The 13,456-nt window shown below is 40.3% G+C and overlaps 1 protein-coding gene across 8 annotated transcripts in view; it reads right to left on the bottom strand.

The window, feature by feature from the left end:
• The window catches only part of WDR7 (WD repeat domain 7), a 354,920-nt gene that overhangs the window by 110,100 nt on the left and 231,364 nt on the right, over positions 1 to 13,456 (bottom strand). The window lies entirely within an intron of this gene.

Raw genomic sequence — 13,456 nt, 5'->3', positions numbered from 1 at the left:
ATTACAAAATAAAAGAGCAATAGAGAAATTTTACTTTGGTGATGTTTTCTTTGAAGCGTATTTTCAAAATGTAAACCATGTTGGATTTCTCTCTTTTTTTAACTGAAAAGGGGTTTTGAACATTAAGAATATTAAAAGACCCCAAGTTTACAGTTTCTTCAGCCACATACTTTATTTTTATTTTTTATCTTTTTAACCTCTATTTACTTTTGAGACAGAGAGAGAGAGCATGAACAGGGGAGGGTCAGAGAAAGAGGGAGACACAGAATCCGAAGCAGGCTCCAGGCTCTGAGCTGTCAGCACAGAGCCCAATGCGGGGCTCGAACCCACGGACCGCGAGATCATGACCTGAGCCGAAGTCGGACGCTTAACCGACTGAGCCACCCAGGCGCCCCCAAACACATACTTTATTTTTTTATTTTATTTTATTTTTATTTTTTATTTATTTATTTATTTATTTATTTATTTATTTATTTATTTATTTTTTCAATATATGAAATTTATTGTCAAATTGGTTTCCATACAACACCCAGTGCTCATCCCAAAAGGTGCCCTCCTCAATACCCATCACCCACCCTCCCCTCCCTCCCACCCCCCATCAACCCTCAGTTTGTTCTCAGTTTTTAACAGTCTCTTATGCTTTGGCTCTCTCCCTCTCTAACCTCTTTTTTTTTTTTTTCTTCCCCTCCCCCATGGGTTTCTGTTAAGTTTCTCAAGATCCACATAAGAGTGAAACCATATGGTATCTGTCTTTCTCTGTATGGCTTATTTCACTTAGCATCACACTCTCCAGTTCCATCCACGTTGCTACAAAAGGCCATATTTCATTCTTTCTCATTGCCACGTAGTATTCCATTGTGTATATAAACCACAATTTCTTTACCCATTCATCAGTTGGTGGACATTTAGGCTCTTTCCACAATTTGGCTATTGTTGAGAGTGCTGCTATAAACACTGGGGTACAAGTGCCCCTATGCATCAGTACTCCTGTATCCCTTGGGTAAATTCCTAGCAGTGCTATTGCTGGGTCATAGGGTAGGTCTATTTTTAATTTTCTGAGGAACCTCCACACTGCTTTCCAGAGTGCCCAGCCACATACTTTAAACAAATAAGCTAGGCTACAGTATTTCATACCATGTTCTAAAGGGCTTTGGTTACATAATAATTATGTATGAATAAGTATATATCATTTCGAAACATATCAAGCACCCTAACTTCCTAACAAAGTTTTTCCCTACCCAGCACTGCACAAATTGGAGATGGCTTCAAATGATGTTATGCGGTACTCATCACTCTTCTGCACCTTAGAGTTCACATGTCAACTGCTTCTGTCAGTCGCACTTCTCATCACAGGTGATGCTTACCAGCAGGGATGAGGGATGGAGAAGGGAGAGAGGTAGTTGTAAAAAGTCTCCCCCACAAGCATCTATGTTTCTCCACATTCTACTCTACTGGTCCAGTACAGTGAGGCCAGGTATGTGGTAAATTCTTCACACGAGTTTGGTAAACAAATTAAAAGTTCAATATTACTTTGAAATCTGATGAAATGATCTAGATTTTAATTGACATGTACTTTTTTATGTCGAAGAAAACGCTAACGATTTGTATACATACGCCTAAGGGCCATTAAGCTTGCAACCCGGGTGGCAAAGAGCAAGCTGCAATTCAGAAGAGGTTGTCTGTTTCTTGAGGGGAAGGACAGAACAGTTTACAAGTCATAGCACCGCAGAGCCGACGGGTTAAGGGGTACACACGCTTCAGATTTCAGACAGGGGAGTCACCAGAGTTTCATGTCTTACTAAGGGCTGAGGACAGTACTCATGAGCTTCATCTTCCTAGTCTGTAAACTGGGGGTAAGAATAGCTATCCTTCACGAAGAGCCCGGGTGTTAAATGAATGAAGGCGTGCAAGGTGTCCTGCCTGGCACCCAGCACCCGGGGGCACTCCACAAACGGCAGTCAGGGCTCATCACAAATAGCACGTTGAGCTTGTCTGTTCTCAAAATTAAGAGCATGGCATATAAACTTTGATGCATTCAACAAATAAAAACATTTACTCATGTTTATGCTCTAGCCAATTGGTTTTTTTTTTTACGTTTATTTATTTTGAAAGAGAGAGAGAGAGACAGAGAAGAGTGGGCGGCAGGCAGAGAGGGCGAGAGAGAATTGTAAGCAGGCTCCATGCTTACAGAGCTTACAGAGCTCGATGTGGGGCTTGATCTCATAGACCGTGAGATCATGACCTGAGTCGGAACCAAGAGTCAGATGCTTAACCGACTAAGCTACCCAGGTGCCCCTGTTCTAGCCAATTGTTCAAGGAGAATGGATTGCAACGGAGATGAGATGAAGTGAACAAAGCTGTAAAGCCCAGATAAGAGTCTGAGAATGCACTTTGTTATTGCTGGCTCAAAATATCTTCTGCCACAGAACCCTTTCAGAATCTGCTGAAAACCATCAGTCTTTTCCCCAGAAAACTACATACAATGCATATACACAGCCACCAAATTCTGCAGAAGAATTTCAAGGAGACCATGGGCCTTGGGTTAACAACTCCTGCCATAAACTGAAAAGGTACTTATATATGGAGAGCCTCCTGGAGGAAACGTCCTGAAATGCATGACTTCATTTATACATGTATTTGCAAATTTTATTCTCACATTTAGCCATGTAGATGCCATATGTAAAGCTTCAAGTTTTGTGGATGATTAAAATATAAACTCCTTAAAAAAAAGGTGGCCCACTGGTCTCTATTTTCTGCTAGCACCTATGCATCCCTTGTCACATGGTATTTTTTACAATATAAGCCATGTCCCTTTTCTGCATCAAGTTTGTTGCTCCTTGAGGGTAAGAACTATGTTTCACGTTAACTTTGTATCTCCCAAACCACCAAGCACAGTACTTTGCACACATTATGAACCTAAAGTGTAAATATATCTGTCTTTACTGCATGTACCTTTCTAATGCAGCTCCCGGCCCCAGTCTGTCAGAGTATTTCAAAATGTTAAGAAATCCACCACTTTTCTGTTATTCTTTACTTCTAGGAAGTTGTGAGAGCTGCAGAGAACCCCCCACTGCTGTTCTCTGCAGACATCCTGAAGCACATGCAGCCACGGCTTCCCCATAAGGGACAGGGCTCCCTGAAGGTGTATCCTTGGTGAGCAATGTTGTGAAGGGGAAGGAAGGTTTCTTAAGTACAATGTTTTGTAGCATTTCAATCATCATCTTCCTTAACGGCACTCCACTATCTCTGTATTCATTACAGGCAGGAGCATTCTGGCAATACTAGGGACCTTGCTGATTTCTTGCAGGCTGTGTATGGGAACTCTGGAGACAGCTGCCTCGCCACTCTGACAATTTTATCCTGAGAGCAAAGTAAACCGTTAAGTGGACGATTTCTTGATATTTTCCATCATTTTTCTGACAAAGTAGGAAGGACAGCATAAAGGATGTGATCACTTACCTTCCAACGAAACGACAGAAAAGGGAGAATCAGTAAGCGTACTTCCAAACATCCCTGGCCTTGCAATGGCCCCCCAGGGTATTTGCTTCCCCTGCAAAGTGTGATCTACCTTCACAGTGAGGATGCCCAGGTCAGCAGGAAATGCAGGTTCCCTACAGCTCTGTCACCTCTTCCTGTAAATCACTTTCCATTTCATTCAGTGATCTTGTCAGTAAAATTCTCATACAGCATCTCTTCTTTCGTTCAAATCACCATCTCTGGGTAACACAAAGCCAAGATCCCCACAGGTCTGGCAGGCCATGCGTGCACCAGGGGAAGGAGAGAGGAAAATGGCCTATTTAACACACACATTTTAAATCTAGTAAATACAGGGGCACCTGGGTGGCTCAGTCAGTTAAGTGTCCGACTTGTGCTCAGGTCATGATCTCGCGGTTTGTGAGCTGGAGCCCTGCGTCGGGCTCTGTGCTGACAGCTCGGAGCCTGGAGCCTGTTTCGGATTCTCTGTCTCCCTCTCTCTCTGCCCCTCCCCGCTCACACTGTCTCTGTTTCTCTCTCTCCCCCCTCTCAAAAATAAATAAACATGAAAAAAAAATTTAAATCTATTAACTGGAGTATGATTATTTTGGCCTGTTTTGGAATTATAAAGGCAGAAAAAGTTAAAATTCCACATCTGTCTTGACAACTTATTGCAAGCAAAACCTGTAAATAAGATAAGATGAAGACGGTTTTCAAGTTAAACCTTCTGATTTCTAGCCTTGTTGATTAATAAGATGCTTATGACTTTAATGCTACCAGGAATAATGACACTGATGTTCTGAAGGAATAATCTCGGATGCCTAAGGCTTCAAATTTCCTAATCATATATTCTTTCTGATGATATTAGGGAATGGGCCTTCAAAAAATGGTTGTTACGATAACAAAAAGGGATAGATAAATTTATTCCTTTTCCAACTCATATTGCATTCTGTAATTGAGGGTTTATCTGATCTATGATTCCATAAGAGAGCCACTCTGCAACATGGACCAAGGTGATAAAAAGCTAAAATTAAGACACTGATAGTATCTTCCTTTTTGACAGAAAAAGTCTCATGACAATATTATGAATTTTCACTTTTATCTCTCAGAATTTTCCTTAAACCTGGGATACCCAATAACGGATGTATTTTAATCTGTATGAGATGCAATCTAATTTTGCACAAAAATACGTATGTATCTTATGTAAATGTTCCACTGTTCCATAGTGCCTCACTGAGTAAGCAAGGTGGAGAATGAAGCTGTTATCTGCCATCGTGACTGATTCCCTCATAAAAGGCACTCTAGTGGCAGTATTAAAAAGTTCAACAAACTAGACTGACACTCATTCAAGGCTTTCTGTAATTTGGTCCCAGCCTCTCCATCCAAAGATTCAGTTATGTGATAACTATAGTGTCACTATAAACACTGGGGAAACAAAAGGAAATAAGACTGAGTTCTTTTCCTCAAGGAAGTTCATTCCAGTTCAGAAGACAGGTGAGCAAACAGGTAATTTGAATATATTCTGAATAGTGTTAGAAGACTTATAAGGACAAGGTGTCAAAACAGAACTTAGGGTCGGTTAAGCGTCTGACTCTGGCTCAGGTCGTGATCTCACAGTTCGTGAGTTCGAGCCCTACATCAGGCTCTCAGCTGTCAGTGTGGAGCCCACTTCAGATCCTCTGTCCCCTCTCTTTGCCCCTCCCCTACTTGGGCCTTCTCTCTCTCTCAAAAATAAACAAACATTTAAAAAAAGAAAGAAAGAAAGAAAAAGACAGAACTTAAGACGGGCACCTAACCCCATTTTATAGGTATGAAAAGGCTTCTAGGGAAAGGGGATTTCCATACCCACACCTAAAGAGTAAGTAGTAGTTAGCCACTCAAAGGAGAGGATGATAGCAAGACAGAGAAGAACATGTCTAAAGACCAGGAAATGAGAGAGAACACAACCAGATAAAGGGATTACACAGGGTTTAATTGGTTGGAAATTGTGTTGGGGGAGAAGGGAGAGGTTGAGGTGATGGGCAAGGGAGAAAAGAGGGCAAGGTGGATGAAACAGAACAGTGAGACACAAGGCAGGACAGGTTATTAGAGCCCAATTACAAAGAGCTTCACATGCCATGCTAGGAGTCTGTTTATTCTGGTGACAATGGGGGACCACTGGAAAGTTTTAAGCAGAGGAGAGGTTTGATTAGATTTTCATTTTAGAAAGATCAATATTTGGGTTGTGTTGTGATTAGAAAGGGGCAAGACCTATTGCCTGTTAATTCTGATCTACTCATTCCCAGCCAGATGGATTAATTAGAATCACGGAATTTTCAAATCGAAAGGACTTTAGAAAAATGGCATCGATTCCTATGCTTCAGGTGAGATAACAGAGAACTGTAGAAGGCAAGTGGTTAGCTGCAGGCCTGGGTAAGGAGTCCAGGCCTCTGGAGCCCAGGCCATGCATGCGTAATGGGGCCAGTGCACAGGTCTGTTGTGTCTTTACGACAGCATTTTATTCATGATGTTCTATCCAACTATGGATTCAAAACTATATCCCTTATGATCAATCTCCTCCTCCTTCTGAATTAAGGCATAATTTCAGCTGCTGCTCCTCATACAATCAGAAGGTGGCCGTCACTGGTTCAACAGCTAAATATAGCCACACCAAGATGCCTGCAGTTGTCTCGGCTCTAACTCAGTTGCCTCATGGTCACAAAACGGTCTACTGCACATCTAGCACAGCATCCACCTTCTAGGCAGGAAGTGGTAGAATTCTGAAAGAGCAAAAGGACTTGTGCCAGTTAAGTCGAGCCTCTTTTTTAACGTCTGATCACATTTCACTGGTCAGAATTATACCGCACACCGGTTCTCCTCGTTTCAAGGAAGCACAAGAAATGTAATTCATTAGCTGACAACTTTGCCACCTTCAATGATACAGGGGTTCTGTTCACATGGAAGGGGAGAATCGCCTGGAGAAGGTGGCTAGTGATTTCCCCTACCCTAGAATTCTCTGCTTACCTTAGAATGAAATCCTTTTCAGTATAGCAATTAGGGGTGCCTGGGTGGCTCAGTTGGCTAAACAGCCAACTCTTGATTTCGGCTCAGGTCACCATCTCACAGTTCTTGAGTTCGAGCCTCGCAGGGCTCTGCGCTCACAGCAAGGAGCCTGCTACGGATCCTCTGTCTCCCTCTCTCTGCCCCTCCTCAACACGCACTCGCTCTTTCCAAGATAAACAAATCTTAATAGATACATAGCAATTACTACTCATACGTTTAATAACAATATAGCATCTTTTGGCATTTATTTTATTAGCTGAAATTTATCTAATTTATTTATTTTTATTTTATTGCCTTTTAACATCTGCTAAATGAGTTCCCTGCACTATATGAACTTTTTTGAAAATACTTTTGTTTGGCACGAGGCTTAACACCACGCTTTACATTCAGTTATCACGAAAAAATTGTTGTTTTGGCGCACACCGAGAATTACTTTACCCTGTATGTGCCCAGCACAGTCAGCAAAATTATGCACCGATCAGAAATTTCCAAGAGTCTGCTATAAACCTATGCTGGGCTGTGGCAAAGTTTCCACGGCTCTATGGTGAAATGGCAGAAACATAAACAATGTAGTAAGTCTTTTTCATAAAGCTAAATTTATTCAGTTTAAAGGAGTGCTTATTCTAAGATTATGTTCTTACTATTTTTCTGTTTTTGGTGAATAAAAGGTTTTTTTAAAAATGAAGATAGTACGTAGTTTTTAATGGCTCTAGTGAGCAAAATAAAAAATGTAAAACACTGTTATATACTCTCAAGTTTTATTTTTGGACATTTTACTGGCCCATGATACCTGAAGTTTGGAAACAAATGCCATTTGTAATGAATGTACTATCCTGGGCACCTTCCTCCACTGTAAGTATCCCAACTCAGATTTCTATTACAGGTCTCTGGCTCTTAACCGGGAATACCCAGAGGATCCTCATTCACTTGGTTACAGGATAGAATTCGGCATTGTTCTGGGACCATATTCAATGTCCGTTTTTCAAATTACTAGTTTTTCTCACCCAAAGATAGGTAAATGGTACAGATACAGCGACAGCTTCATAGTGGGAGTTCGGCTTGTAGCATACCATCACCATGCCCCTCCCCCCCCGCCCCCCGCCATGTATATGCAGCCAAAAGCCCAAATGAACCACCAAAAATGCAGACGGTGGAAAACAAATCAAAATAAACCCCTTCGAAAAAGAAGAAAGTGCTCAAATACAGCATTAGATAAATCACAACTAACTTAGACCCTCTGGAGGTTTGATTTCTGTGGTCGTGCAGTCAAGAGTAATAATAGCTCATATATTAGAGCTATTTTATTTCAAGCTTTTTATCTCAAGCATTTTTTTAAAAAGTGTTCCAACTTTAATCTTACTGTTTTTTAAAAGCGCTACATAAGACCAAAGCTGCAAGAAAATATTTATGCTTTGCTGTAACAGCAAAACACTAAAAATGAGAAAAGATAGAGCAAAATCAAGCCTACAAAACCTGTGGTTAAAAAGCTGACAGTGTTAGACCATGGCCAACTTGTTGCTTTGGCAAGATGAATATTGCCCCATCATGAATTGACCAACGCAAACTGCCAATTCAAAACATTTTTGTAGTATCTGGCTGGTAATGCTGACCACTCTTTCAAAGATTAACATACAAGCCATCACACACACACACACACACACACACACACACACACACACACACATGCTATTACTTAGGTAAAAATGAATTTGTCTTCTGGAGCATTTATTCATCCTTATTACAAAATGTGGATTTACTTTGTCAATACACCCCACATTTATGGAATGCCTATTATATGAAAACACTTTATTAACTATAAAAAACTGTGGTTATATATTTCTTTAAAAAAATTTTTTTTAACGTTTATTTTTGAGAGAGACAGGCAGAGCATGAGAGAGGAAGGGGCAGAAAGAGAGAAACAGAACTTGAAGCAGGCTCCAGCTGTCAGCACAGAACCCAACGCAGGTCTCGAACTCACAAACCGTGAGATCATGACCTGAGCTGAAGTCGGATGCTTAACTGACTGAGCCACCCAGGTGCCCCTGTAGTGATATATTTCTATAAGCAAATAAACACTGGATATTATTTTAAGCACCATTTGATAGTAAATAACACTTTTTATGTTATTTTACTTTTTTCCCCCTCTTTCATTTCTATCAACCTGATAATAGTGGTGCCTTGAGTTCTCCGCAGTCTATTAGATAGGCTGCTTTTCTTCACTTACACACACACACACACACACACACACACACACACACACACACACACAGTCAACTGCCAGTTATGTACACCAACACAACACTTTTAACACAAATTCAAACCTTTATTTTCATACAACCCATAGATCTTGGTAACATATATTCATGACGTGAACACGAATCATGTAGTAGTTTTGTTTTGTTTTGTTTTTTGCAGTTTCTATTTGGGCTGAAATAGCACTAAATAAGAAAGAATCACTTAAAAAGTTGTAAACTTGATTTTTTTCCCTAGCTTTCTATTTGTACTTTTGATTTCCTTCAAGGAGAGGCTATATTTTTCCTCCCATGCTTCCCTTGAAGCATGAAGACCTCACAGGAATCCTGTGGCTACCTCATAGGCAGATTCTAGAATGAGCTCTTACAAGCCTTCTAAGCAACCATTATAGCCTGAATGAAGAAGGAAACAGCACTGGATAAGTGAAGAGACTGAAGGAAGGAATTGTGGAAGGACACTGCATGACAAAGGGACAGGAGACCTCCATTATGGAGTGCCTCCATGCTGCAGGCCAAGGGAACCTGGGTTTTATGGCAGCCAATGCTGTCAGAAAACCAGTGGCCACAGGGAGTTTCGAGAACTGGAAATGCCAACAGAAGCCAGCATCATGCCATATTTATCAAGGGAGAATGAAATTTTCTTACGGGAATTATTACAAACCCATAGCATTTCAGAGAATTTTTCAAAGAGTTCTTGTAGAACCTTCATAATTATTACTAGTATCCCACTGGTAGTTGATATACATAACCGTTTTCTTGGGCTCTGGCCCCTGCTAGACCAGTCCAGCCAGTCAACAAGCCTAGTTAGAACAAACTTGTTCTTCTTACTTAAAAAATATCATGAATGAAGAAATGGCCATTAGCCACCCTTGGCTCTGTATAACAGAGGAGGGAAAAAAAGGTCATATTAAAAAAATGCATTAATTAATAGTTCAATTACAAGGAAACTCCTATGGGAGAACACATTATATGCACTTTAAACCAAATGAATTTATGATGATTTATGCCATTACAATGAGTGCAAAATGAATTAATAATGATTGGCCACTTATTTCAAAGTGTAACCAAGTAAAGGAAGCCTTTTCCCACTTGTTAATGTCCATCAAAGAACAAGGATGGCAGAGTGCCATCTGGAATTCTATTCCTTTGCTTTATACAGAAACTTGATTTAATTAAAAATAATTCCAATGTAGTGTGCCGTATTCATAGATATGGGCTAATTAGCAAATACTTCTATAACCACATGCCTTGTATTAATGTAGTTATTAGAAACTGTTAAACTTTTTACATCCTATATTGCACAAAAACTTGTCATTTAATAAAAACCATAAGTAACTATTAAATTAGGAGACAAGTTAACAAAGATATTTAAGAACTCATTAATTTACTATCAGTTTTATCAAAACAGTCCTATTTCAACATAATTTGCTGTTTCTTGTCCTATAATCACACGACAATAAAATCCAAATAATCTTTGATTCAAAGTTCATTTTTTTCGGTTTTACTGGATTTCAAATTAAGTTGTGTCATACAATGACATTTAATCTCATGTTGGCTCTTCGTATTTAATATATTTTGGATGGCAGGCTAAAATTAGGGAGTCTTACCTTCCTATAATCAGAAAGTTATGACTTATTGCAAATAACCTTATTCTGCCTCAGAAATGTAAAAAGTGCTGATTTTCAGACACTCTGAGGGTCAGCAATAAAGAAGTAAAATAATAGAAGCAAATGTTTATGATACCAAAGAAGTAAAAAAAAAAATCCATTAATCTAGGGAATCTTTAACTAAATGATCCAAATACTTCTATGTCCTGTTCCCAAAAGGTGTAGGATGGTTAAACAGCATGAACGAGTGGGTGGGCGCAGTTGGGTAAGAGGCAAAAGGACACCAGGGTTTAAGTTCTAGCTTCAGCACCTTACTAGCTAAGTGATCCTTTACGCATCCAATATTTACCAGTGCCTGTTATGCCCCAGGCACTGTTTTTTTTTTAAATTATTTTAATGTTTATTTAATTTTGAGAGCGAGAGAGAGGCAGAGTGTGAGCGGGGGAGGGGCAGAGAGAGAGGGAGACACAGAATCCAAAGCAGGCTCCAGGCCCTGCGCTGTCAGCCCAGAGCCTGATGTGGGACTCGAACTCACAAACTCAGATCAGGACCTGAGCCAAAGTTGAAGGCTTAACCCAATGAGCCCCCCTCCTCCAGGCACTGTTTTTAAGCACAGGTCAACAAATTCTATGCTCTCACAAAGCTTATGTTGTAGCTGGGACATAAAGACCAAATAAACGAATAGATATGTCAAGTGGTAGTAAGTCAGGTGAAGAAAAATAAAGGGTAAGAGCCTAGAAAGTGATCGACAGGAAAGTACTCTGTAGAAGGTGACATTTGAACAAAGACCTAAGTGAAATGAAAGAGAAGCATGTGGGCATCTGTGGGAGAAGCATTCCAGGCTGAGGGAACAGCACAAAAGGCCCTGAGGTAAGTAGGGATCCGTAAGGGCCAGTAAAAAGTCCAGAGTAGTTAGACGGCAGTGAATAAGGACAAGAGTGGAGGGACATGAGATCAAAAAGGCGGCCGTGGATGGATCAGTCACACAGGCCTTTTCCCTAGGGGGTTAAGTGTTATGAGAAATGCATGAAGTTTCGGGTAGGACAATGACATGACCTGCCATCATTCAGAAAGTATCTGTGTGCTGTGTACAGAATAGACTGGGGTGGGTTGCAGGCAAAGGGGAACATTAGGGAGGCCAACTGGGAGGTTCTTACAATGGTTCAAGCAAGAGATAATGATGGCTTGGACTAAAACAGTAGTGACAGAGTATGAGAACTATGTAAATTTTGGATTAAGAAAATTTTTTAGAAGATAGAGCAGACATGATTCATTTAGGGATTGGATGTGAATATATGATGGAAAGACAATAAGTAGAACTGGGGCACTTGGGTGGCTCAGTAAAGTGCCAACTTCGGCTCAGGTCATGCTCTTGGGGTTGGTGAGTTCAAGCCCTGCGTCGGGCTCTGTGCTGACCGCTCAGAGCCTGGAGCCTGCTTCAGATTCTGTGTCTCCCTCTCTTTCTGCCCCTACCCTATTCGTGCTCTGTCTCTCTGTCTCTCTCTCAAAAATAAATCAACATTAAAAAAAATTTTTAAATAAACAAAAAAAGTAGTAAAACCGATTCCAGGCATTTGGTCATGAAGAACTATGTGGATGATGGTGACACTCATTAAAATGAGTTAACAGAAGAGGAGGAGGGTTTTTTTTTTGTTTTTGAAGCAGGAGCGGTAATCCAAATTTTAGTTTTAGGCATTTCTAATCTGAGGTACATATCAAACATCTGAAGGAAGATTTCAGATAAACTGTTGAATATAGGAGTCTGGAGACTGGTGTAGAAACCAGGGTTAAAAATAAAAATTTCAAAATCGTCCACATACACATGCACTGAAGCCATGGGACTGGAAGTAATACCTAGACAGTGAGTGCAGGTGCACAGGCACCTTCGCAGGATGGAAAGAGGGGGGGAAATCAAGACTGAGAACCAGCGGCTAACGAGGTGGGAGAAACGGGAAAGGACAAGCAGAGTTGCAGGTTTCAATGTAGCTGGAATTATATTCTACCAAGAGACAGAGACAAGAGCCAAGAATTGCTTACTGCCTTTGGCAACATGTAAGTCACGGGTTATCTTACTGAAGAAATTTCAGTAGAGTCAAAGTCAGAAAAGCCTGACTGAAGCAGATTCAGGAAAAAAAAGGAAAAAATGGTGGCCGAGAAAGCAGGAAGGTAAAGATAATCACAGTATTTAGTGCAGAATGTATACGATTATAAATTTTATTTATTTAAAAATAAAGTATTTTTATTTCCTGTAACAGCGATTTCTTAAAAGTACTGATAATGTGGTGTCCATGTTACCTGCTATAGATACTGACAATGGGAGACAGATAGGAGTATGTCTGGTTTATGACATGTAATTCTCAACACGTTCCACAGAAAGCTTTATCAGCCTTCTCTGGACCTGATCACCTCCAGGAAGCAACCAATCAGAGTGAGTCTCTGACCTTCAAAGCAGAGACTGGTCTTTCCAGAGATGAAACCCCCCTAACGCTGCGGCTTCATTCATGTCTCATCGGGAATCATCATAACACTTTCTGCGCATCTGTACACCATTAAACATCCTGTGAGAGGGGCTCGCCAGATGGGTTACAGGGTTCTGAAGATGCTGATGTACCTTTCCAAAGGAATTGACTTACTACTCGATCAAAGGCTCACGTTCAATTATTTTACCCACCTGCACTACTCTAGGGCTTTTAGAGTTTAGTTATTACAAACTACATGAAATTTAAACAATGACATTTCCCCCAAAATACCATTAATGTGAACCAAAAGTATGGCAAAAAACTGCAATGCTTCACGATAACTTCATAATTGCATACTCTCTCTAACTAATTCACACAGGCTAAGTAAGTAAGTTAGCAATCATTACAAGATAAATCTCAACATAATTTTGTAAGTAGTTTAGTGGAAATGAAAATCATGTGCATGGGTACTTGATCTCTTTTCTAATAACCACAGTAAGACATTCAACTGGAACAAGGAACTGCTGCATGTTAGCTCTTCAGACACAGAGTCAAAGATGAGAAATAGTTGTCCTCAGTGGACACTAAATATTAAGTAAACTGTGAGATGAAGGCTAGAGTA

The sequence above is a fragment of the Felis catus genome, chromosome D3 (assembly GCF_018350175.1).
Source record: "Felis catus isolate Fca126 chromosome D3, F.catus_Fca126_mat1.0, whole genome shotgun sequence".
NCBI classification, from domain to species: Eukaryota; Metazoa; Chordata; class Mammalia; order Carnivora; family Felidae; genus Felis; species Felis catus.
Note: the sequence above shows the minus strand (reverse complement) of the source record. Positions and strands in the feature narration are given on the sequence as shown.